The sequence below is a fragment of the Lissotriton helveticus genome, chromosome 2_1 (genome assembly GCF_964261635.1).
Source record: "Lissotriton helveticus chromosome 2_1, aLisHel1.1, whole genome shotgun sequence".
Taxonomy (NCBI): Eukaryota; Metazoa; Chordata; class Amphibia; order Caudata; family Salamandridae; genus Lissotriton; species Lissotriton helveticus.
The window spans coordinates 1865009297-1865036023 of NC_136059.1; positions in this window are offsets into that span (position 1 = coordinate 1865009297).

Genomic DNA, 26727 nt, shown 5'->3' on the forward strand with positions numbered 1-26727 from the left:
CGGGGTCGCTGTGCCCCCCACCTTTGTCTTCAGCCATGCAGTCAACTGTGCAGCCAATTCTGGGGGCATTTCATCATCCTCGGTCGAGGTGATCACCATTGGGATAGGCTGGCCTAAAACTGGTTCCTGAACCGGGACACCAGCCGGTACTAGGGGGACGATGGGCGGCACCTCCGGTGCCGGGACACCCCCCGAGACTGCCCTTTCTTTGACCCGTTTCCCTCTTAACCCGGGAACCACGCCCGGCAAGGCCGGGCCTATTACCTTTTTCGGCTGACCTGGGTCGTTCATTGCAGCCAACTGCTTCTTTACCTCCGCCAAACCTCTACCGAGCGATTGGACTTGACCGAGCTTTCGATCCATACAGGCCATCCGGTTCGACAATAGGCGTAACATCTTCTCCGTCTCGGAACCCTTTCCTGCTTGTTTGCTAGGCATGGTTTCGAGTCCTCCGCCTTTGGTCGATCCACGAGGTCCTGAAATCCGTGTCGAAACTGAAAGAGAAAAAACAGGATTACCACGTTCAAAATTGCTGCTTGTTCCGTCGAGGGCTCACGAGCATCGAGTGGGTGCAGCCTTCCATCCCGAGGAACAAGAGGACGATCTTCAGGGTTCCCGCTCCTTTATCCTTCTGCGGGAGGGCGTGTACCCGTCCCCGATACGCCTACTGGGCGTGGTCTTCCTTCAAGGTGTCTAGGACAACCCCTCTCGGGCGGGGGGAAGGCGCGCTCCGGCTACGCCGCTTTGGGCATACCAGCCGGGCCACGCCCACCCTCGCCCAAAATGGCTTCCCGGGAGGTTCGGGCCCCCATCCATACGTTCGGGGGGACCTAGCGGTCGCCCCTTTCCATAAAACATCCGTTAGGGTTGGAGGCTCCTGGCTCGGAGGCATGTTGTTGGATTCTTATCAAGGGAGCATGACCCACTCGCCATTTCAAACCAACAAAGGAAATGCTACTTTAGCGAAAGTGAAATGGTTGAGGAAGGGATTCGGAGTGAGATGACCTTTCACTCTGATCGTGCCGGAGCTGGAGCTTGATTCACAAGGCTATTATGGAATATGAGCAAATGCCAAGAAATTATAACAACGTGATGGCATGAGTAAACTTTAGCCACTTCTGGTGCATTCATTGAAAAAGGAAAGAAAAATGAATTTAAATGAAAACAATCTGAACTCACTAAGACTCTGTAAAATACAATTTCATTCCTTGTGAAATGCACCATGGGAACTGTATTTTTGACTGCCAGACACGTGACTTTTTGAAGTTTAAATAGCGCGCAGAAATGCACTTGCAATTAACAACCCCCACCTGTGATCAAGGCAAGACATTGCTGAAACGCGTAAGGACAAGGGGAATCCTTTGCGCTGCTGTGCCTGTGGAAATAAAGCCTGCATATATATATATATACATACAAAGTTTTACATTTTTTTATAATTTTAAATTACATTTCAAAGTGTGTTAATTGTTTTACAGTAAATACATATATATATATACTAATTATATGTATGTGTTTTTAACTTTTTTAATTAACTGTATTTGTTATATTTGTTACAATGTATATTAAATCTAATTTATTTTTGCTTTCTTTAAGTTATGTTATTGATATATATATATTCAATGTTAATTATTTCACTTTGTATATATAAAAATCGATATTTTGTACAACTATTTTTTTTTACATCTATATTTTGTTCCGATATTTTTGTACTTACCTGTTTAAGCATAGGGAATCCATATTTTTGCATTCTATATTTTTACCTCAATATTTTTGCTCATCTATATTTTAATGGTCGATATTCAGTGAACCGTTTATGAGAGAACCTGAAAATCCCTTAACAAACTCGATTCATCTTCAAGCAGACATTTAGAATCTATTAAGACCATGTGTGATTACACGTAAATAAAACCCCTAGAAAGAAAAGTGTTATTTTCGTGATTGATGAGGCCCCAATATTAAAGGGCCTGCACTTCTGCACCTTTTTCCCACAAACCATTGTGTATGTTTTTGTCTAGTTGATCGTAATTTTTTTAGCTACCATAAAGTCACCAAATAAAGTCAGCATTACATACAAAGTAATGGGTGTCCTTGATAGCAGGACAGCGTCATAGTTGTACAAGAACACAGGAATAGGACTACCAGCAACAGTAAGTGTGTCAGCCTGGAAAGCCTGAAGGGCACCATCAACCACATTAATAAAAAGTGAGAACAGAAATGGTGCAAATATGTAACCTTGCCTCATTCCTTCTTAATTCTTAATGAAGGGGAATATTCCCTGTTAAAGCTGTACTAGGCCTTGGCAGACAAATATTGTGTAGAAGGAAACAGACTACGTCCTTCGGGACACCAGACTCTAGCAAGAAATCCAGAAAAGTCAAGCCAGTAAAAAATATCGGCTCCACCTGCACAACAGTTTACAACAACTCGGTGTTGAGGAATTCTGGGGAAAAAATCCCTCCCAATCGGCATTAAAAATAGTCATTAAGAAGAGCGTCAGGCTGTGGTCCTTCCATTCGCACAGGGCAATAATGTCAAAAAGGAAACACGCCTGGGCAGTGTTCACAAATTTTAAACCCGGGGTTGTACCCCCCTATTTATCAAGTACATTTGCACTTTTTTTAAAAGAAATTTTTTGGCCCTCAGGATGGGTGAATGGCATTTTTTAATGAATCTGCCAGAAAGGCGCCAACCAGATAACTTCACTCATTGTACGCTGTGTGGCTACCACAGCAAAGTACTGGAACACATAGGGGTCCATTAGGATGGCGGGCTGACTTTTTCTGCCCGCCACCCTAACGGATATCGGGACCGCCCGCCATAAGGGCTTAAGTCCCGTTGTGGGTATTAAGATGAGCCCGCCACAGTGGCGGGCACATCCTATATGTTTTGCATTGTGGCGGGCGGTGCTCTCTGGACCGCCCGCCACAATGCAAAACATATGCTGACGCATTTCAAGATGCAAAGCGGCAGGCACCGCGCGGTGCCTGTCGCTTTGCATATGTACATGTGGGGGGGTACCATAGGTACCCCCCATGTGGCCCCCGACAGTGATGGCAACCTGGGGGCCCTGCAGGGGGCCCCCGCAGCAATCTCCGCCTGCCTTTCCGTGGCGGCACTGCCGCAGCGGAAAGGCCCCTACTTTGTGCCATGGTAATATGGCTGGCGGTGTCCATTGGACACCGCCACCATATTGATCTATTACCTCCGCGGTCGCAAGGCGACCGCGGCGGTAAAGCGGCGGATGGTCTTTCCGTCCGCCGCTGTCCCCTCCGCCATCCTAATATGGCGGAGGGGAAAACGAGAGTGCTTGTTGGGCGGATTGCCTCCGCCAGTGTGGCGGTGGCCACCGCCACCCTGGCGGAGGCAATCCGCCCGACATACTAATGGACCCCATAGTTTGCCTATGTCCCTCATTGCTCAACGTCAGACGTTCTTTACTGCGTGAAGAATGGAACAGGCTCGGAATTCGATCATGTCGCCAAGCCATAATAGCAGCTTTAAACCCGAGCAACACAAAGCTGAACATCGGATTAGCAAAACTTGTAACATAGGCGCTAAAACAGTTGGAAGCCATCAATGTGTCCAACCACTCCCTATTACAGCAGTGTGGCACCCCATCTCTTCGTTCAGCATCTGTTCTCTGACGACTAAAAACCTACCGATTCTAAACTTGCCCTTGGATGCAAGATTAACCGCCAAGAAGGTCTCCAGAGTTCCAAAGTACAATGCAAATTCTGGACTTCTGTGTAATTTTATATACTTTTTTTTCCTTTAATGAATATGTTGCTACTGTTTTTATATTGTTTTTAAACACATAAAAATAAAGCCTTTTTCTACCACTGCTTAGGTCAGCAAAACATAGATAAGGAGACCCTGCCTTGGCTTTGGTATGCTTCCCAATAAGCAGGTCAAGATATACACATTGCTAAACTGTCCCCAGGCCTCTCCTGAAGCCAAACTGTATCTGCGACAGGATAGATTTATCCACTGCCCATTCCCGTAATTTGTGTAAAAGAAATTGCCCATCAGTTTGGCTGAGGAGTTGAAGAGGGAAATTGGATGGTAGCATTTTGGGTCGAATTTACCCCCCCTTCTTAAAGATGAGTACCAAAACTGATACAGCCTAAGATGAGTGAAACAAACCCTCGGCAGCTGCATTAAGTACTCGAGTCAGGATGGGGCTTCACAATTTTGCTGACACTTTAAAAGCATCAACTGGTACCAGGTCGGGTCCTGGAGCCTTTGCCAATGTACTCTGGGGCATATTATCAAGGGGGTTTATCTCCGCTTTTTTGGCTTTAAAAGCCAAGAAAGCGGAGATAAAATTATCTACCTATTACCTAGCTGTCGCTAACACCAGTTAGCGACAGCTAGTAGAAGATAGCGATCATCTTGGGCCCCACTTTGCATGTCAGTGATATTTATCACTATTGACATGCAAAGTGGGCGTGCCAAGATGTTAGCGACTGGAAACAGTCGCTAACATCGCTATCTCCTATTACCAACTTTTGGAGATATTCGCGCTAAGCGCGAATATCTCTAAAAGCTAACACCTGCCCTGAGCAGTTCTTAGCCATGTTATCCAATGGGAGGTGGATAACATGGCTAAGAGCATTAGCTCGGTAATGCCTGAATATCGCTGACTTTTCAGCGATATTCATGCATTGCGGCCGTTTTTTATCGCATTTGCGATAAACCTTGGTAATACCAAGGTTTATCTGCGATAAAAATCGCCGCAGCTCTGCGGTAAATTTTTGTCTCTAACCAAGCAATAGCGATAATTATCGCTATTGCTTGGTAATATGCCCCTCTGTTCTAAAGCAAACAGAACGTGATCCATGGTGATATGCAATGGGCTATGATGCTAGCACAATTCCCTCTCACCCACTGCCAGCAGATCATCCTTCTTACTAGAATCAAAAATGGTTCAAGAAGCAGGTACCCAATGTTTTGTAAGAAACAAATGAAGTCATTTTGGGGAGTGATTATTTTTTTAAAAAGGAATGTTTACAATGATCCAGAATAGTGTCACGTCCTTAGTCTCATCATTCTGGGCCAAACTTGACCAGGCTTCCTCTTATAACACCCTTTTCCTAACGGCTAATGTCTGGTTGTAATTCTTAAACAAATGCTTAATAGCTGAATAATCCCTAGGGCAGTTGTGCAAAACAGTTTTTAACTGTTTGGAGGCTTAGGCACATGAATGAATAAACCTCCCACGGGTCCTTACTGTGCTTGCTCTTTGGGATTGTATGAGCAACGTACTAAGTAACCCAGAAATGTGCCCAAAGGCACAGAGTAACTTACCATGATTCAACTCCTCTTCCACACAGTAATTAAACTCGACTGAGTTCAGAACTAACAGTTTTTGTATCGCCCTACAAGTGTCTATCCCTGCCTATTTCACACACACTGAAAGGTCTGACTGGGATGACATTTGTAATACATGCAGTTTCTTTAACAGAATTTAACCCAAAGGAACATTGATATGACTAATGAATTATGGTCACTCACCTCTGTTTTAATAATATTGGGTATACAGGCCAGATTACTAGCAGAGGAGGAAATCAAGACATGGTCGATAATAGTATGAGCATCTCTGCCAATAAAAGAAGGAATCTGTTCACCAGCATCTGTGCATCTACTTACTTATACAAAAAAATAAGGCATTTGATTCCTCCCATAATTGTTCTCTGGGAACTGTGACATTCTTATGCCCTCAGCATTGTTTACATTACACAGCCACCTTGCAGGAAGGGAACACTTCTAATGACACCTAGCAATCGCTTGATCTCTGATTAGTTGCAAGGTGAAATTCTCAAATTCAATTTTGACAGCCAAAACTTTTGAAGCTGTAATAAAAATATGTATACTTTAATTAGATATTTATACCTGTGTAAACAATGTATACCAATGTACAACAATGTTCTTAGTTTCGGTGGGAGCAACCCCTCCTTTGTTGACACTCTAAACCAGATTTGGGGGCTGCTCCTCCCTCACTATGATTAATGCCTGCCTGGCAGGCGGGTAACAAAAAGGCCTGCCCAGATGTCAATTAACATGTGTTTGTGACAGGATAAGTCTCTTTGAAGTTAATTAAGTTCCTGGGGGCATTCTAGATGGTCATCTTACCACAGGCGGATCTAGCGGATCTCGCGTACGCGAATTTGCGAATTTACGGATTCGCAATACGCAAAATCCGCGAACTCTCGCGGATTAGCGGATTTTTAAGTTTTTTGTGTTGGCGACCGTTCGCGAGGATTTGTGGACCATTTCGCAATTGCGAACTTACTTTTCGGCTCGCAACGGCCGCGACTATGTTGTTTCTACGTCTGCTTTATCATCACAGGTTCACAGCACCCTCTGTTTCACCACTGCCACCCTCTGGTACACCCATGCCACCCTCTGGTACATCCTCACTGCCACCCATTATGTTTGTTTATCACTGTAGATTATGGGGGTGAAAAAAAGCAAGCACACCTGCCCTGCTTCAACTGCCATGAATTAATTTGGGGTTGATTAATGTGTCAGTGATTTAGAAACTTCCAGTCTGGCTGGCACCTGCTTCCTTCCTTATCTGTAATTTGCTTTCTGTTGCAGTAAAAGCAAGCACACCTGCCCTTCTTCAACTGCCATGAATTAATTTGGGGGCGATTAATGTGTCAGTAATTTTGAAACTTCCAGTCTGGCTGGCACCTGCTTCCTTCCTTATCTGTAATTTGATTTCTGTTGCAGTGCAATTTTTTTTCACAGGACCTTTATGGTCTACTTGTAGCTATTCTATGAGCCTGCTGTTTGGGTCATAGCAGGGTCATAGAATAGTTGCAAATAGGCAACTGAACTCTGGAGGGGCCCCTCAGGAAGCACTAGAGTGAATGGTTACTAATGTTAAGTTTGAACTTTTGCACCTGGTGATTGCTTTCAGTTTAGCAAAAATCGTTTTTCTGCAATTTCGCGCAATTTGCGGGGCGCGAATCCGTGCGAGATCGATTTCGGAAGCCGCGAATGCGTGCGAATACACTATTTTTTTTTTGCGGCGTGTATGTTCGCGTGATTTTTTGCGTGTTCGCAAGGCGCTTGTACTGATACGTTTGCGAACTTACCCACGCGGTCGTACACGGGCGCGGCCATCTTGTTTGCGTGACGTAATTCCGTTTCCGGCCGCTATGTGTAATCTCGCAATATGTGCTGCTCGCTAGTACAATTTCCCGCGTGATCGCGAGGAAAATCTCGCGCGAACTTATCCACGCGGTCGTGAATGGGCGCGGCCATCTTGTTTCTCATTCATTGCTATGGTTCTGGGCATGCTTTCTGTATCCTCTCTGAATCTCTGCCATCCTTTGCTTGTTTGAAGTTTATTTGATCTATTTTACTTATTATCTATCCCTCTATTTTTCTAGCTCTATATTTTTGTGTTTTCTGCTACTTTTAGTTAATTTTAAACTACTTTTTTAAACTATTTTCTTTTCTTCTTCCCTATTCTATTTCTTCTTTATCATTTAACTTCATTTCTGCCCAGACCATGGTAAAGGGAGCCGGGAAGCACCCTGAGAAGGGGAAGGGTCCCGCACCCCGTGCCCGGCTCCCGTGCGGGCGTTTGAGGGGGGAGCAAGTGATGCCACGGGAGATCTTTAGCGCGGTAAGGTGGGCGCACTAATCTTCTACGTCCAGCGCCGCCTCCCCAAGACCATCCTGGGAGGCGGCAAGATCGCAACCGGCTATGGCATCCGGGAGTGCCGGAAGCGTTGGGAGAAGGTGTGCCGGGCCATGTTTAAGCTTTCTGGGGTCCGGCGCACCTATAACCAGGCCACCCACCGCTGGACGGATGTCATGGACCGGGAACGGGACTTGCTGGACGCGCTCGGCATAGAGGTCCCCGGGCTTGGTGAGTAGTAGTAGCTATTTCTAGCTATTTCATCACTACTCTGTTTTATCCGGCTCTGTTATTTGCAAATCTTTGTTCTTTACCAAGAGCAATAATGCTGCCGATTACATTGTAGGTACATTATATTTCAAAATCTTCTATGCATTTCAGGTGCACTGTTCTCCTTCTCAGTAGCCTTGCTTGCTACTATAGTTATTTGTTTTGTATTTTGTGTTCATTTCATTGGCCTGAGAAATTATGTATGAGTGTAGTGTAAAGATAAGAACTGCGTAATGCTAGACACTAAGGGTCATATTTTCAATTACCGGCGCATCCCTGCAAAGTAGCAGGGATGCGGCAGTAATTGTGCGCCATGCCACCACCACCCATTGGCCCAAAACGTCACAGAAGCCCTACGCATCTGTGCCGTAAAGGCAGCGCATTGCTGGAGTTGCGTGCCAATGATGGCGCAGCTCCAGCAATGCTCTGGGGTGCCCTATCTCCCCAATGCTGCATCAAGCCGTACGTCGGCTTCAAGCAGGTGCAGGGTTTGAGTCACGCATCATTGTCCTAAAAGTGACTGATTGACATCTTGTAGATTTCCCTCAGCCACTTTTAGGATTCGTTCCTGCGCAGGAACGCCCTCCCTTGCGCCGGAACGCCCCCTGATGGCGCAGGGCTTTACAACGTGATGCATCTCCCATATGCGTTTTTTTTAATATATACGCCGCACCATGGCGACTCTTTTGTTCTGCCGCTGCGTCACAAAAGTCACGCAACAATGGAGGAAAATGAGCCGCAAGGGACTTCTAAATCAGCCCCAACAGACTGAAGTCCAGTCCTTCCTTTAGACACATGGCTATAAGAAGAAATAGTGGTGGTGGTCGGTGGATTGATAGTTTGAGTATTCACTGATCTGCAAGCAGGATGGACTTTGTCTGTCACTTCGCGTGCTGCGGACTGCTGCCTGCCAGGCCTAGGCAAACCTTTTTAGTAGTCTGTTTATTGAGTTACATAGGAACTTTCAAAGTCAACGGTCCGCAAATCAGGCAATACGAATAACGTAGTATACCACATGAGATAGGTCAATATATCCCGTGGAATAGTTGTCTATCTATTTGCTATTTCTCCAAAATATTTTGTTATTGTTCTTTTGAAATGTTTGATTTGGTTGACAAATCTCATCCATGTTTTCTGGTCTTTCTTTCTTTCATGTTGTACATCAGCTCCCCCCAAGGGCAAGAGGACACAGGAGGAGGAGGAGGAGGGTGCTGTTCAGGAGGATGCAGGCCAGGATCGGGCAGGCGAGGGCTCCTTTGCTGGCCCCAGTAAGTTTTAATTTTAATAAAGAGTACCTATTTTTTCCTAGCGTTCCTCATTCAATTTTTTCTAAATCGTCTTTGATCTTCTTGTAGACTGGATCTAAATTCTTATCCTGCCTCGACTATGACTCCCTGTGGCATTACTAGATTATTCTTATTAGTCTGTCTGTGTAGCTAACTAAGATTGCACATTTGGCAATTCCATTGGACTCCCATTCTAGTCAGCAATAGCTCTATGCACTGAGTGCAGTCCTCTGGGATTGTCCATAATGTCTTTTCAAGTCTTCTAAATGTTTATGCTTTGACAATTGCCAACAATAAAAAGGTGAATGACCACCAAGAAAGAATAAGATACTACTTTACTTTTGGTTTGGATAGGAGGACAATCCATTCTACTACTGTTGCAGGGACAAATCTGCACAAACCGAGCTATGAACACTAAATAGTGCATTGTTTATCAATTACAATAGGCGCAGGTAGACTTTCTTTCCACATACCTCAGTGATATCAGACTTTGAAGAACCCCCAATCTCCTTACTGACTAGATAGTGTGGCAGAGACATTTAGCTCCCTAAGTCACCGACGATTGATCCCCAATGATCATTAGATTATCCTACGCAGGACAAGAGTACGGAGTCACAGTCAAGAAGTGTCAGAGGCACTCATGCTTGCAAAAATTCCAAAACCTTTAGCTCATCCACTCTAGTCTGGAGGACCAAAAACCACAGAGTATATTTCAGTTTAAAAGCTTTATTAAAACTAAACACATTTATTAAAATCAACTTTGTCATAAAAGTAAACGTTTAACTGAAAATGGAAAAGTGCTTAGTGCTAACGATTAATTGGACACATTTCTTGTGGTCGAGCTGAGCTCTCACCTGGTTTGAACTTGAGCTTGACCCTGATCGTGTTCTTAGAAGTCAAGCTTCTGTTAGGAGAAAAAGTGTTGTGTGTTAAAAATAAAAAGCAAGCATTCATCAGTTGTGCCAAAAAGTGCAGCAAGACAACAGCCTTCCCTGGAAAAGGGACATTTTTACTGTAGAGTATACAGTTACAAATTATTACATTGTATTTCGTTTTTTTTAAATTTATTTATTCCTCCTAGACCAAATATTATATAGTAGTGAGTGGTGTATTTCTAACATTCTTAAATGTACATTGTAGGTGTAACATCTGGTGACGGGGCCAGCGCGGAGGTGGTGGTGTTGGGCGAGGACTCTGGGGAGGATGCGGTGGAAGTGCCGGCGGACGTTCTGTTGAAAATGGCAATGTATGTGTACATAAGCGGCGTTCATTTGTGTTCACTGTACCTCTTGTCGTAAGCAGAATGGACATTGCAAAACACTGACTGTGTTACCCCGCCAGCACAGACCCATGCACACATATATACAACAGCCATTTTAGGTACCGTGGTCTCTCTGTTTGCGATCGATCACCAGCGCCCTTCCCTGATCCTGCAAGCTTCCCCCATGCACCCTGACCGCCCCCGCTCTCACATGCACAAGTCATGAGCCCTCCCCTCCCGCATGACTCTGTCTCTGAAAATCGCACCCCGCGCCTGACCAACACCTCCTTTCCCTCCATGAATACCCCTCCTTTGATGACCCCTTCCTCTGAGCCCGATTGCCTGTACGAACCGCTGGTCATCCCTTAGCCTGAGGATACAGTTTATTGCCCACTACTGTATGCACTCGCCTCTCTTGAAAGGAGCCACTATTGATCATGACCTCCCCACCCCCCTGAGATTCGATCAGGAACACACATTCCAAAGGAATCAGCAGAACACTCAACTGCGTGACAGCCCCCTCCTATTGTATGGAGGATAAGGGCCCCTACTGTAGCCACGTGATGGAATATCTTCATACTTCACAATGTCTTGATTGTAATAAAGGATGCCCGTGTGCCCCAAACCTGTGTATAAAAGACGAAGCCTCAGAGAAACTTGTTAGAGCACCTCCCGAAGACACTATGCGAGTGTCCGAAATGACATGCTCTCCTCATGAGAAATAAACCTTTTTCCTTGTCTTCCTGCTTCCAGTGCCCGTCTCTTCATTTGGTAATTATTTATGATGGGAGCTAAGAGTCGCCCTGCGCCAGCAGCCTGGGCATCAGGTACGATTTGGGCTGACTTTTCCACAATTGGCGTCCCAACGCGGGGTCCATCAGCGACATAAGGTCCGGTAAGAGAGGTCCAGATGATGGGGTGAACATCTAAAATGATTGGAGTATACCTGCCTTGAGAGGGCCCTCGTCCGGCTGCCGATTGAATGAACTTCACCGATTCCGAACGGACCTCTCTCAAGTGACCTATTGTCCTGACTGGAATCCCACAGGACTGCTGCGGTAAAAACATGGAGAAAAGAGAACGATCGGGTGCTGGAAAAAGGAAGGCGAAGAACTGTCCACACGGTCCGGTCCGGGTAAGGTTAAGTAGGACGTCTTTACGTCTAATTGGTAGGATGGCTTTATCCATCTGATTGATTGATTGATTGTTGATATTGGAAACGGTATTTAGATATTGGTATTGTTCATTGATTGGTTCATTTAGCCTTGGGTGCTACTTGAAGTATTGGTTCTCTTGGAGACATTCTCTGTCTGCAAACAGCGACAGATAGGAACGTCTGTCTCCCTTTGCAGATAGTGAAGGATAGGTAATGCAGACTTTTGTCCCCATTGTAATCCGTCATGCCTATCTTTTCTCCCCATTGATTGTTTGTTAATCGGTTTTTATCGATTATTGCTTTTCGAGATATTCCCTGTCTACAAACGGGGACGAATAGGAATATTCTGTCTCCCTTTGCAGATAGTGAAAGATAGGTAATGCAGACTTTTGTCCCCATTGTAATCCGTCATACCTATTTTTTTCTCCCCATTGATTGATTGTTTGAAGTTGGTTCTCTTAAGGATCTTCTCTGCCTGCAAACGGGGAAGAATAGGAATATTCTCTCTCCCGTTGCAGATAGTGAAGGGTAGGTAACGCAAGCTTTTAACCCGTCGTACCTATTTCGTTCCTCATTGATTGATTGATTGTCCGAACATTGACTGTTTGGAATTGTTCTTTTTGGAGGTATTCTCTGTTTGCAAATAACGTGGAATAGAAATGTCTGTCTAGTCTTTGCAAGTAAGGAAGGGTAGGTAATGCGGACCTTTGTCCCCCGTTGTAATCTGTCATGCCTATCTACTCCCCACTGATTGGTAAACCAGTTCCACCCGGACCATTTATTGGAGGTAGGTCATCTGGCTCGGCCAGGAGGGTACCCCTAATACAAAAGGACAAATATAAAAATGCGGATTAGCCGCCGTATCGTGCTAGCAAATAAAAGGAAAAAAAAATAAATGAATAAATAAAAATCGTTAGGAAAAAGAAAAGGAATAGAGTGAAATCAGTAGGCCGCTGATGAAATCTTTTTTTCAACCTCGCTGAAATGAAAACATAGGGGACAACCCCTCAGGAAATACGAAACTTGTGAGGAAAGCCGAACTCAACGCTATGACTTCGAGACAGCTTGGCTCCACCACCCACCCCGCCCAATTAACGATAAACCTTAGGCGAATAATAGAAAATATACAACACTATAGCAAAGTAACAGGTGAACATGTTTTATTTTTAAAACAAACAGAAAAAAAACATTTAAGCAACTATTTACATGACAAACGGCTGCAACGGCAAACGAAACCCACAATGCATTTCGCCATCTGCCTGACGCCGTTCCAGTAATTCCTTCCCCAAAGTAGCCATGTTGGGCTACTTTGGGCTACTTTCTAGTAGTTTTTGGGCGTTTTTATGTCTACAAAACCCGTCAGGGGCGGTGGGGTGGAAGGACCACTACGCGAATAGCCCGAAGGCGGCGCCACACGCCAAGGCCTGCCCCACCGGATGAACCAAGGAACCCGTAGCGTCCGGCCGCCATCAACCGGAGGCCCGGCCCAAAAACATGCCAGGCGCCACTTCTTTCTTTTATAATGGCTGCGACAACCCTGGGGGGGATGTCTTGCACATGCCTCCGACCCCCCCCGTCCTCATCGCCTGGTCTGGCCTTAACAAATGTCAAGCGAGATGCCGTGGGGTGCACCGGGAGGGAGAGGCGGCGCGAATGAGCCTCTCCCACCTCCCCAGGTGGAGGCTCCCCAGCTGCGCCCTCAACGCTCCTCGCACCCGGCAAAGGGTTCGTCCACTCTTGCGGTGCAGCGACGCTCCACTCACCCGGAAAAGGGTTCATCCACTGTGGCGATGCTGCGACACCTCGCCCGGCAGGTTGGACCCCGTCTGCTCATTTGACCCCGCGATCGCCGGTAGCTGCCGAACTCTCAAAATGGCGGTCGACCTTGCAAGAGCGGGCCCAGCATGAAGGAATGGCCCGGTTGCTTGTGGATGCCACCATCATAAAAGTTCTCCTCGCCCTTGAAGATTCTAGGGGAGCCGCGGGAGCCCCCGACTCCCGCAGATACCCCCGATGGGGAATGACTGCCATGATTGCCCACGGAACGATGGAAATGTAGCCGCAGGACGTCGGTGCTCCCATGCTGGCGTCAGCCTCAGTTTGAATGACTAGAATCCTGCAGACTACAGTTCGGATCAGTTCCGGTGAAAACACAGTATGACCCGGTAGAAAAGATTGTTGCCTCCCTCCCCTTTTGACTGATGGTTCAAACCACCGATCCTTTCTTTTGCCCTTTAACTGAACTTTTTGGACTGCCAAAAGGAAGCTCTGGGCCAACCACGAGTTAGTGGAGATTTAGACTATGCCTGGATCTGCCTGACTGCACCCAAAATGGCGCCGATGCAAATGAAACTCTCAACTCCTTATTGTACCCCGATTGCTCAGCCTTGGTGTCATAGGATATGTATGAAGTTTTTTTAAAGAAAAAAAACATATAGATTGATATAGGATGTGTACTGATTATAAGTTCGGACAATGGATTGATATAGGATGTATACTGTCAGCTCGGACAATGAATTGATATGAGATGGGTACTGATTGTGTGTTCGGACAATGAAGGACAATGAATTGACATGAGATGGGTACCGATTGAACATTCGGACAATGAATTGTTGTTAAGTTTTGGCGCATCATGATTATTGAAAGTTCGAAATTTCAATGCTTATGATACTCGCTCACACTAAAGATTCGATATGATTTTTATTGCACTTGGCGCACTTTTTAGGAAATTAACGACCACCGACTCCATTAAGTTTTCCACTAATAAAGTACCCCCACATCTACAGTTCCAGCCTGCTCCGTGGCCGGCCCACGGGGTTGTAGGCCCGTATTTGTACACCGACATTCTTATTAAAGATTTTTTGGAAAAAGCAAACGTAGTTGTCACGCGTAAATTGATAAGTTTCAAATGAATGATCACTATTTTCGATATAACTAAAATATAGGTGAAATGACTCAACTCGATTAGATAAGGGTTAAAGGGTATAATGCAGAAATACTGCAAATATGAATGGTACAGGTTTTTTGTTGTATGTATTTTGCACATTTTTGTACAGCCCAAAGCAACCGCTAAAAAACCCTGGAATTCAGCCTATACTTTATATGCTACCTGTATCAGGAAAATTGTGCTAAAATGTCCCTAAGTCGCCCCGAAGGAGTGCCACCTGGCCTCCCTACATATGGTCCATAATACCACACACTGGCTTCCGATAATCATCTCTCACACACTAAAAGGTTCATCTGGGCTTAAATGCCGAGTTGGCAAGAACTGCGCTCCGTGGAGATAGACCGAGTATGTAGTAAGTAAAAAGCCTTTTTCGGGTTTATGCGCGCTGATGTGTTTTTAAATGTTGCCCCCTCCCCCTTCTTTTTCCCTCTCTCTGCAGGTTACTTTGGAACATCGATTAAAAATACGAAAAGGAAAATGGTGGTCTAACGGACGAAGAGACGGGAAAAAGGCGTTTGATTATGGTACCTAACCACGACAAACCCCGAATAATGCAACCAAAAATGACGTACAATAATGAATACATTCCTACTTTTAACTAAGTAGGGAAAAGTTTAGGGTATATTTCGAGGTAAGGTTTACACAAGTATCCTCCGCCGAGAGGACTAGGAATATTGCCAATATTTAAAAACCTACTACCTCCTTTTTCGCATCCTCATAGACATGTAACTCCAAGCTGCACCATTGTTCTCAGCCTGAAAACACATTTGCTAAAATGACTCGAAAATACCACTGTGAGCATTAGCCCGACCAGGTTAGTTCATGACCAAGTGGCAGAGACGTAAGTGTGTGCAACCACAACCTCCAGTAAAGGCAGCCGACAATAAAAAGAAAAGAAAAAGTAAAGAGAGCTTAGGATGCTGAAAATGCGCAGCGTATAGGAGGAGATCATTTTGGCCAATAACTGTTCTATGTTTTGTCTTGGATTTTTGTATATAATACATGTACTGTCTCCCCCGTCTGAGTTTGTGTGTACGTGATGCATGAATCTACGTCATCCCTCTACCTGTGTTTCCGTATTACTTAACCCCTGTTGATCTGTGTTGTGCGCGCACTGAATGGCCCATTATTGTACACGTCTCTCTCTCTCTCTCTCTCTCTCTTTCTCTCTCCATGTCATACGTGTACCAAATGGACCATTTAGGGTGCGATCTCTCTCTCTCTCTCTCTCTCTCTCTCTCTCTCTCTCTCTCTCTCTCTCTCTCTCTCTCTCTCTCTCTCTCTCTCTCTCTCTCTCTCTCTCTCTCTCTCTCTCTCTCTCTCTCTCTCTCTCTCTCTCTCTCTCTCTCTCTCTCTCTCTCTCTCAAAGCCCCTGTTCCCTCTTTCCTTGTATGGTGATGTTGTGCCCCTCCGGCAAAAAACATAATTGGGTTTCCTCAAACGCAAAGGTGTTCAGCAAAATTGACCAAAACCAAAACGATTGTGACTTGCCATATTACTACCTCTCCTTTCTGCAAAACGATAGAACCCGAGTTGGTAATGAAGGAAAGGACAGGTAAGACGACGGACGTCCCCTAATCTGGCCTTCTATAGGGGGACTATAACGTCAATGGTCTTCTGTTTCTCAGTTCGTTAGAAATGCGATCCCCAATGCCCCGATTGCCCCACCCCCCTGCACCTAAGTGCGGATGTCCAGAGTACCCCACTTCTCCCGATCAACCCCAGCTCCCTGTCCAAAGTGCCCACGCTTCCCCCGATTAACCCCAGCCTCATGTCAGCTACCCACGAAACGTAATTGATGACCTTGATTAACGGTCATTCCCCAGGAAAGCCATGTTTAACATCTGCCCCCTTCCCCCTTCTTCATGACGATAACGCCCCTGCTTGCAAAGTTAGCCGACCCCGAAGGGGTCTAGGAAATCAATAACAATGCACTCCTACAGACTCCATAAGTGACGACTTCTGACTGTGATCGATGAACATATCCCCCACCTACACAGGATTGGGGACGGAATTGAGATGTATAAATGTCTTCTGCCAGTTTTTCTAAAACTTGTTTTCTACCCATTCAAAGATACAATCACCGGAGGAGAGGAGCTGGACGTGACGCACAGCCTGGCCACAGATCATGAAGCACGTGTGACCGCAACCAAAGGTGGAGCCGCAGAGCAACGAGACGCGGGACGAGGCACAACTCTCAAACTCGGCAGATGAAGGAATGAAGGGCTGCCTTGAAGCCCTCGACTTGCTGACCCACTCGTGCCTGAAGTCCCCGTCCCCTTTTGAGTGCGACTGATGGGCCAGCCTGCTCGCTGTCCTTTGCTCCCTTGGTCTCTTGGGGTGTTCAAAGATCTGGCCCCACTCCGCCCTCTCTTCCCTCGATTATCCAACAAACTCACCCTTTTTCGCATAAACTGTTGACTATAGAATGAGGTTTTGCCACGGAAAAAGAAAAGACACGCAGGTGCCCAGCTTGAAGCACCCCTAAGAAAATAAGTTAGGAAACAGGACTGTTATCTAACAGCAGAGGACTGATCGCACCCTGCAACGTGTAAGGATGAATCCGAGCTGGACCTATAGCTCCACCGCCGGTGCTCAGCAGCGCCAACAAAAGAAGATGGACTCTGTTAAAAGACATTGCGACAAAGACCCTCCCCCTTTCCAGAACTTTCTACTCACCCCTTGACTAATTGCTTGTATCGAATTGAATCCCTCCCTCAACCATTTTTTTGTGTTGCCTTTTAAAATGTTTCATCGGTCACTCATGTAGTTAGCTTTTCAAACGTCTCTTATAGTACTGACAAGACCCGAAGGTATCAGAGCATTTTTCCTGTATGTTGATGTCACTGGAGAGAAAATGTGAACCTGATTTTATAATGTGTCGGAACATTTTTCCTTGATTCTACACCGACTAAATATTATGCCGATCTCTAGGCTTGTATGAAGAACCCAACAAATGTAAATGAACATGTATTGCATTCTGCCTATAGCATCGACTAGGTAGAAATTGAACTTGCTTATGTAAAAAAGCGGCGATTGTTGAAAATGGCAATGTATGTGTACATAAGCGGCGTTCATTTGTGTTCACTGTACCTCTTGTCGTAAGCAGAATGGACATTGCAAAACACTGACTGTGTTACCCCGCCAGCACAGACCCATGCACACATATATATACAACAGCCATTTTAGGTACCCTGGTCTCTCTGTTTGCGATCGATCACCAGCGCCCTTCCTTGATCCTGCAAGCTTCCCCAATGCACCCTGACCGCCCCCGCTCTCACATGCACAAGTCATGAGCCCTCCCCTCCCGCATGACTCTGTCTCTGAAAATCGCACCCCGCGCCTGACCAACACCTCCTTTCCCTCCATGAATACCCCTCCTTTGATGACCCCTTCCTCTGAGCCCGATTGCCTGTACGAACCGCTGGTCATCCCTTAGCCTGAGGATACAGTTTATTGCCCACTACTGTATGCACTCGCCTCTCTTGAAAGGAGCCACTATTGATCATGACCTCCCCACACCCCTGAGATTCGATCAGGAGCACACATTCCAAAGGAATCAGCAGAACACTCAACTGCGTGACAGCCCCCTCCTATTGTATGGAGGATAAGGGCCCCTACTGTAGCCACGTGATGGAATATCTTCGTACTTCACAATGTCTTGATTGTAATAAAGGATGCCCGTGTGCCACAAACCTGTGTATAAAAGACCTCAGAGAAACTTGTTAGAGCACCTCCCGAAGACACTATGCGAGTGTCCGAAATGACATGCTCTCCTCATGAGAAATAAACCTTTTTCCTTGTCTTCCTGCTTCCAGTGCCCGTCTCTTCATTTGGTAATTATTTATGATGGGAACTAAGAGTCGCCCTGCGCCAGCAGCCTGGGCTTCAGGTGCGACTTGTGGGACACCCCCGCGCCGCACGGCCACCAGCTGCTGCGTGTGCCCCTTGCCTGCCCTCCTGCCTCGCTGCTGCCTCGTTTTGCCGGTTGCCGGCTGCCTCCGCTGCGGGGATTGTTTTTGCATTGTTTTTGCCTTGTTTTGTCAAACATTTGTGCCTGTTGTGCTTAACCTCTTTTTTTTCCTTGTTTTGTCGATTTTTTGTGCCTGTGTTGCCGAATTTCCTTTGGCCCGTGTTTTGACTTCCTTCCTTGTTGTCCGCCTACCTCACCGCCCCCCGCCCTCCCTTCCCGCCACCGCCGCTTGTCCCCGCCCCTTTTTTCTCTTCTGTAACCCTCCCCGCTCCCGCCTCCCAGCTGCTCCGCCCACCCGCGCACTTCGCTTTAAATGGCGACCGTGCGAACGCGCAGCGGGCGCGCCGATTGCGCGCCGAAGGCGCGCCAAAGGTAAGCCCGTCTGCGCCCGTCCGCGCCTGGACCGCGCCCAGTGCCAGGACCCCTGGCCCCCACCGACGGAGGCCGACCCGACGAACCTACAGCGCCGCCGACCTCATCGCACTCAACACCGGCCGCATCCCAGGATGTCATCAAGCCGCCCCGAAGCACACCCACGGACCCTTCAGCTGCCACGACTGCAAGTTCACCTGCATCCGGACCTGCCTCGCGCCAGCACCCGCCAAGTCGACCACCAGCAGCACCCACCTCAAGTGCATCCTGCTGAACACCCGCTCCGTCCACAGACACGCCATCGAACTCTGGAACCTTCTAGACGCCACAGCCCCTGACGTTGCCTTCCTCACGGAGACCTGGATGAACGCCTCTTCAGCTCCCGACATCGCCATCGCTATCCCAGAGGGCTACAAGATCGTCCGGAGGGACCGAAACGCCAACCAGATGGGAGGAGGCATCGCCATCGTCCACAGGAACACCATCCGTCTCACGACCAGCACCGACAACACCCTGACCAGCGCCGAACACCTGCATTTCCAGATCCACACCAACCCGAACACCACCCTCAGAGGCACCCTGATCTACCGACCCCCGGGACCACGCACGCTATTCAGCGAGGACATCGCCGACTTCGTCAGCCCGCATGCCCTCCCCTCCGCTGACTACATCCTCCTGGGAGACCTCAACTTCCATCTGGAGAACAACAACGACCGCAACACCAGCACCCTGCTCGACAACCTCGCCAACCTGGGACTCAAGCAACTGGTGTCCACCCCCACCCACCTCGCCGGACACACACTCGACGCAGTCTTCTCTTCCAGCACGGACATCAACTTCAGCCACGCCACTGAGCTTCAATGGACGGACCACAGCTGCGTCCACTTCACCTTCAAGAGAACGACGACCCACCACCACCAGAAACAGACCGCCCGCAGAAGCTGGAACAAGATCACATCAGACCAGCTCGCCACCTCCCTGAGCCAGCACCCTCCTGCCAGCTCAGCGAACCCCAGCCAAGCCGCCGACAACCTCACGAAGTGGATCAGCAACTGCGCGGACGAACTCGCCCCACTGAGGACCCCGCCTAGCAGACCCGGCAGCAAGAAGGCCCCATGGTTCACCGACGAACTCAAGAGCTCCAAGAAGAACTGCCGAGCCCTCGAGAAAGTCTGGAGAAGGGAACCGACACCGGACAACAGGACCTCCGTCAAACTTGCCACCCGGAAACACCACCAGCTGATCCGCGCCGCCAAGAAAACAGCTTTCAAGGACCGGTTGGACAACAACGCACACAACTGCAAGGAACTCTTCAACATCGTGAAAGAGCTTTCCAACCCCAGCGCAGGATACAACGACATCATCCCATCGCAAGACCTCTGCAACTCCCTCGCTTCATACTTCCACAACAAGATCGCGGACATACACAACAGCTTCAACAACCAACCTACGCACACCACGACCGAACAACCACCCCCCACCACCACCCTCCACGCCTGGACCCCGATCAGCACCGAAGACACCATCCGCACGATGAACTCCATCCACTCCGGATCACCGACCGACCCCTGCCCTCACCACGTCTTCAACAAGGCCGACGCTGTCATCGCACCCCACCTGCGAGACATCATCAACACATCCTTCGACACCGCCACCTTCCCGGAGAGCTGGAAGCACGCCGAACTCAGCGCTCTACTCAAGAAACCCACAGCGGACCCCACCGAAATCAAGAATTACCGCCCCATCTCGCTCCTCCCGTTTCCAGCCAAAGTCATCGAGAAGACCGTCAACAAGCAGATGGCCGCCTTCCTCGAGACGAACGGATCCCTCGACCCCTCACAGTCCGGCTTCCGAGCCAACCACAGCACCGAGACCGCCCTCATCGCCGCCACCGATGACATCCGAGCCCTGATGGACAATGGAGAAACAGCGGCCCTCATCCTCCTCGACCTCTCCGCGGCATTCGACACGGTCTGCCACCGCACCCTGGTACGGCGCCTCAGCAACATCGGCATCCAGGACAAGGCGCTGGAATGGATCACCTCCTTCCTCGACGGAAGAACACAGAGAGTCCGCCTACCACCGTACAAGTCAGAGGCCTCCGAAGTCATCTGCGGCGTCCCCCAAGGATCATCGCTGAGCCCCACCCTCTTCAACGTCTACATGAGCCCCCTCGCGGCCATCATACGCAAACACAACCTCAGCATAATCTCCTACGCAGACGACACCCAGCTGATCCTCTCCCTGACCAACGACCCCGCCGCCGCCAGAGCCAACCTGCACGAAGGGATGAAAGAGGTAGCCGAGTGGATGACGACCAGCCGCCTGAAGCTGAACTCGGACAAGACGGAGGTCCTCATCCTGGGCTCCTCACCCTCCGCCTGGGACGACTCCTGGTGGCCTCCCGCCCTGGGCACCGCACCCAAACCGACAGACCATGCACGAAACCTGTGCGTCATCCTGGACTCCTCCCTCTCCATGACCAGACAAGTCAACGCCGTCTCCTCGTCATGCTTCAACATCCTACGCATGCTACGGAAGATCTTCTGGTGGATCCCCACCGAGACCAGAAAGACCGTCACCCAGGCCCTCGTCACCAGCCGGCTGGACTACGGCAACGCCCTCTACGCCGGCACCACCGCCAAGCTCCAGAAGAGACTCCAGCGGATCCAGAACGCCTCAGCCAGACTCATCCTCGACATCCCACGAACCAGCCACATCTCCGGACATCTGAGAGACCTTCACTGGCTCCCCGTCAACAAAAGAATCACCTTCCGCCTCCTCACCCACGCACACAAAGCCCTACACGACCAAGGCCCGAGCTACCTCAACAGCCGAGTCAACTTCTACGCTCCCAAACGCCACCTCCGATCAGCCAACCACGCCCTCGCCGCCGTCCCCCGCATCCGAAGAGCGACTACAGGAGGAAGGTCCTTCTCCTACCTGGCCGCCAAGACCTGGAACTCCCTCCCTCCCGACCTGCGCCTGACCCAAGACCACCTCTCCTTCAGGAAGAAGCTGAAGACCTGGCTGTTCGAGCAGTAGCGGCACCCCCCCCCCCCCAGCGCCTTGAGACCCTACGGGTATGTAGCGCGCTCTACAAGTGTCACTGATTGATTGATTGATTGATTGATTTGGGCTGACTTTTCCACAGTTCCTGTGAGGGTTCGCACGGTGGTGGCGGGAAGAGGTAAGCTATATATTCCTTACTTATTGAGATTGAAGACTGCATAGTGTGCTTTCTGCACGGGTGTATTACAAATCAACCAAGTAGTAGCCTCCTCGAAATGTACTTTGACTTAGCTGTGAAGTTTTTGGTGAGAAGAATTCCAATAAGATCTTAGATGAACTTGATGGATGGGATGAACGAAAAGCGAAAGAAGGGTGTAAGTAAGTGTGGAAGGACGAGAAAATTTATGATGGCTGGCAAAGAAGAATGATATGTGTTTGCTTGGCCCCCGAGGTGGCTGGGAAGGAAAGAATATGGTATGGTGCATGGCTGGGTCAATGATGAAGCAAGGATGGGTGTAAGGACAACAGCCTGGGTGGGTGAAACAGAAACTGTATGTGTGCATATACTTTGAATGGATGGATGCCTGGAGCATGGTATTATCTGACTCTTAGATAGCACATGTGTATCTAGAGAGAGTAGATGGTCGCTGGATGAACTAAGTGTTACCTTGAAGAGCATGTAACACCGCACCCGCACGTCCGTTCCAGTGTAGGGAAGGCAAGGAAAAGAAATTGTAAATTTGTCCAATACTACCATGAATAGTAGCAGTAGTTTGTATTGCAACTGCAAGCACAGCATATATCCGGTTATTACGATGGACACTCCGTACCTCTCTTAATAACTTTAGTTTAGTAGTAGTACGTCATTCATGTGTGGGTGTATCACTGTTCACTCAATAATAAGCAAAGCACCTAAAGTCATCCCATATGTCATCAAATACATCCCATGTGAAGTGATAGATAATCTAATTATTTAGCTTCTTCATTTTCCTTTTCTAGTACTCATTTGCACTGTAGGGTGAAAGGTAAATTAATTAAGCAGTAGCCCTTGTAACAGAGTATTCTCAGTGCCACCCGTAATAGAAAAGTAATAGCTTCACCACCTGCATGTACTGGACGGGTACAGTAACGCAAGTCTGTCTCACTCATCATGGTGTGCGTCTGTTTTTCTCGGGTGCAAGTTCACTGCGCTGGCATTCTGCCGGCTTGCATAAGATAACGTACCAATTTTCCTAAACAAGAGAGAAGAAGAAGAATAAGACTGGTGTACTGTCATAGTCGACTGTAATGGAAGTCCATAGTGGTCGTAGAATTTGTTCATTAAACTACCACTAATGTTAGAGCAAGGATGCAGAAGTGGGAGGTTAGATAGATACTGTCCTCAATAGTTATGTACTGTGCTTTCAATTTGCTACTTGTACTGTGACACAACTTTCGGCTCAATCACTTTGTGTTATTAATGTTAAGGAGCATTGGTTACAGACTATGTCTTTCTTTCTTCATATAGTTGCTCCTTCCAAATCGACATCACGGAGGGAGCAGGCTCGAATGGCCCGGCAATGGAGGCTGGATGCCACTGTTGCCGAATATCGGCGGCTGGTGGCCCTGGAGGAGGAGGAGGACACGCAGTCGACCGGTGCAACCACAACATCCTCGACTCGGACAGCTGCATCCTCCTCCGTGACACCACGGGCTGCCAGCCAGCGCAGTGCTCCAGCGGTACGGAGCCGGGCTAACAAAGCCAACCGCCACCGCCAAGCAGCAAAAAGACCAGCTGCCCCCCACAGGAGCTGCAAGGCACGCCAGCGCCGCCTAGGAGTCAGAATGTCCTACCTGGAGCAGGAGGTCCTTAGGTACAAGAACTTGGTGGAGGGCCTCCGCTTCGACCATGCCACCCTCCGCAAGGAGTATGATGCCCTGGCCGCAAAATTCACCAGCACCCTCCAGTAGTGGAGTGTCCCTTGCCCTTTTTTAGAGACTTTTGGGGGGTGGGATTTGGGAGTTGGGTTCTTTTTGGGACTTTTCAAAGACAATCGTTGGGGTTAGGGAGTGTCTTGAGGGAGATTATTTTGTTAGGGCTACATAAATATACTTTTTTAAACTTTATCTGACCATAGCTGTTTTTTACTGCTTTTCAGTCTGGTGGGTGGGGGTGTAACAGTAAGTTTGTTTTCCTGAAGAGTCCTAGGACTTTAGTAGTACTACCGTCAATCTCTCGTCTAGTCCTAATACTCCATTATACTACCTCCTACCAAACGCTTATCTTACCTGTAATTTGTGTTAGAAATTAGGGCTAGGCCCAGGGCTGGCTCCACGGGAAATGGGGATTAAGGTTGGCAATCCTGGGCGGATGAAATTTCCTCATTGCGGTGGTACTAGTGGTGTGACACAGTGGCAGTTGCATGCCTATGGAAAAAAAGAAAACGAAACCTGGTTTGTCCTTACTGTAGCATTACAACGGTTACGGTACGATAGAGAATATAGCAGGTGACAGTACACTAGAACAGTGCCACAATGTAGCCTAACAAATGGTAAAGTATTGCAAGTATAACTAGTACTTGCGTTGAATTTATTTGACATTGGCTCCTACTACTACAAGAAATAGTACTGAAGCTGAGTAAGTCTAGAATATATCCTCGTATTCCTTCACCAGCCTGTTGCTATGACCTTATCCTCCCCAGCAAGTGTGTGGAACTATTGATGTCATTTAGTCAGACATCAAGCAAAACCACACAGCCCGGGGGAAGAGGGTTAGGGTTTGGAAAATGGATGGGAATGGGGGTTTCTTTTTGGGTAGGTTTTCTTGAGAGAAGAAAAAAAAAGCACAGCATGGACAAACAATAATTGAAGATAAAGAAATATTTGGGTACAAACTAAAGCTAACCGCATGCAGTCACACTCATAGAAGAAAACAATGGATACTGTATCTGTATTCTGTATGTTGTTGGAGTTGTCCTGTTGAATTTGGTAAGTAAGTTGCATGCAGCAAACAATTCCTCTTATTAGCGGCACTCCGCCATTCCAGCTGACGCTTCGTCCATCAATGTTGGTGACCACTGACAGAAGACACCCTGTCCACTGCCTGCCTGGCGGATGTTGACTGAAACCCAGCCTGTAATTATTGAACGGAAAACAGGAAGTGCTATTACAATACCACTGATAAATAAATATAAGGTATGTACGCTGTGTGGTGCAAAAAGTCACACTTTGATTTTCCTAATAGACAGTACAATATTTTTGAAATTGCGTACTCTGTCTGAGTCACCTTTTAAGGATAAATAAGTATGGCCAAATTAATTTAGCGGATCTTTCCCCTCAAGCTAGGTGTACTGTAAACTGTGTTTTAGAACAAAATTAGACCTTCCCAGCAATGCTCCCACCAAGACCCTTACTAAAGCCAGTCGCAAAAATGTAGAAGACCCCCAATCAGATCTCAAAAAACGAGGCCTAGCAGAAAAATGGTGACAAAACGTACTTTGAAAGTAAAAGTAGGCCCAAATACACCCTTACCCACCGTGGATTGTATTCAAACCACTTGCAAGCAAGCAAAAGTATCCATAGCCAGCATCGCTTCAAGAGTGCTCTAAGACCCCAGAACTCAGTTGCAATAGAACACCCCGAAACACATGCAATCCTGCTGCTAGGGCTAACCCTAACGAACCCTAAGTTACAAAAAGTGCCAAAAGGCTTTTTCTTATGGATTTCTCCAAAACACTTCTATCCGGTATTAGACCTTCACAGGAATGCCCCAAGAGACCCGCCAACCCACCCGCAAAAAAGCACGCGACAACACCCCCAAACAGCCAAAAAGCAAAATCTAATACTTACAATATCTCTCGCTCTTCGGTCCAAACGCGCTGTGCAGCTAGGTCATCATCATAACTCCTGTTTTCCACCACGGATTTCCTGAAAAGCAAATGCAATCAAGATTAGACTGTCGCAGCAGTGCTTCGACAGAGACCCCGCAACCCACCCACAAACACCAGGAAGCCCCCCAAACAGGCCCCCGAAAACGCTACATTGAGCAAGATGTCAGAAGAAATAGCAAAAAAAAGGCTTTTCCTTATGGATTTTGTCCAAAACACTTCTATCCGGTATTAGACCTTCCCAGGAATGCCCCAAGACCCGCCAACCCACCCGCAAAAAAGCACGCGACAACACCCCCAAACAGCCAAAAAGCTAAATCTCATACTTACAATATCTCTCGCTCTTGGGTCCAAACGCGCTGTGCAGCTAGGTCATCATCATAACTCCTGTTTTCCACCACGGATTTCCTGAAAAGCAAATGCAATGAAGATTAGACTGTCGCAGCAGTGCTTTGACAGAGACCCCGCAGCAACCCAACCACAAACACCAGGAAGCCCCCCAAACAGGCCCCCGAAAACGCTACATTGAGCAAGATGTCAGAAGAAATAGCAAAAAAAAGGCTTTTCCTTATGGATTTTGTCCAAAACACTTCTATCCGGTATTAGACCTTCCCAGGAATGCCCCAAGACCCGCCAACCCACCCACAAAAAAGCACGCGACAACACCCCCAAACAGCCAAAAAGCAAAATCTCATACTTACAATATCTCTCGCTCTTCGGTCCAAACGCGCTGTGCGGCTAGGTCATCATCATAACTCCTGTTTTCCACCACGGATTTCCTGAAAAGCAAATGCAATCAAGATTAGACTGTCGCAGCAGTGCTCCCAGACCCCAAAACTCACCCACAAACACCCGGAACCCCACCAAAGAGGACCTCAAAGGCAAGCAAGCCAGCAAAAACGGCAAGAAATTTCCGCCTCATATTTGGTC